The sequence below is a fragment of the Penaeus monodon genome, chromosome 15 (assembly GCF_015228065.2).
Source record: "Penaeus monodon isolate SGIC_2016 chromosome 15, NSTDA_Pmon_1, whole genome shotgun sequence".
Lineage (NCBI taxonomy): Eukaryota > Metazoa > Arthropoda > Malacostraca > Decapoda > Penaeidae > Penaeus > Penaeus monodon.
Genome location: NC_051400.1, coordinates 10,576,910 through 10,577,998, shown reverse-complemented (window position 1 = coordinate 10,577,998; position 1,089 = coordinate 10,576,910).

Here is a 1,089-nt window from a genome sequence, read left to right as displayed (position 1 = left end):
TAAGAAAACTTTCTATATTTAACTTTAATAGGCAGAATGGTTGTACCCTTATTACGAAAATGAGTTTTAACACTGTCCTTCTACAGCAGCAACACGATAATTTCCACTTCATTTCTTCTTAACTTGGTTGCTTTTTAATAATTAGAAAAGTGGACTAGCCCGGGGAACGAAAAATGAGCCAGCAAACGCAACAGATGACATAATCATCATTATAATATAAAAAGTAAACTGATAAACATTATGTCACCCACCTTTGTCAACATGGCCGCCCACACTTCCTCCCTCACAGACTTTCTCCCTCATAGCCTTCCTCCCTCACAGACTTCCTCCCTCACAGACTTCCTCCCTCACAAACTTCCTCCCTCACAGACTTCCTCCCTCACAGACTTCCTCCCTCACACAAACTTCCTCCCTAACAGACTTCCTCCCTCACAAACTTCCTCCCTCACAGACTTCCTCCCTCACAGGGGCTTTCCCCCCTCCAAAAATTCCTCCCCCCACAGACTTCCCTCACAGACTTCCTCCCACAAAATTTCCCCCCTCATAGACCCTCCCCCACAAACTTTTTCCCTCACGACTTCCTCCCTCACAAGATTCCTCCCTCACAGACTTCCCCCTCATAGATTTTCCCCCCCAAAAAGTCCTCCCCCACAGACTTCCTCCTTCATAGTTCCTCCACACAAACTTCCCCCATAGACTTCCCCCCACACAAAACTCCTCCCTCACAGACTTCTCCTCACAAACGTCCCCCCACAGACTTCCTCCCTCACAGACTTCCTCCCTCACAAACGTCCTCCCTCACAGACTTCCTCCCTCACAAACTTCCTCCCACACAAACTTCCTCCCTCATAGACTTTCTCCCTCACAGACTTTCTCCCTCACAGACTTCCTCCCTCACAAACGTCCTCCCTCACAGACTTCCTTCGTTCAGAGGGAATTGAACTCTCTTTTCGCGTCCAAATCCATATTCATGAGCCGATTTCTGACCGTCATGCGCGTGTCTGGGCAAGATGACGCGGCTTTATCTTCGGGATGAGATGCTACTTTACGACTTTCGCTCTTTATTTTCGTCTTCCTTTGTCGCTTTTA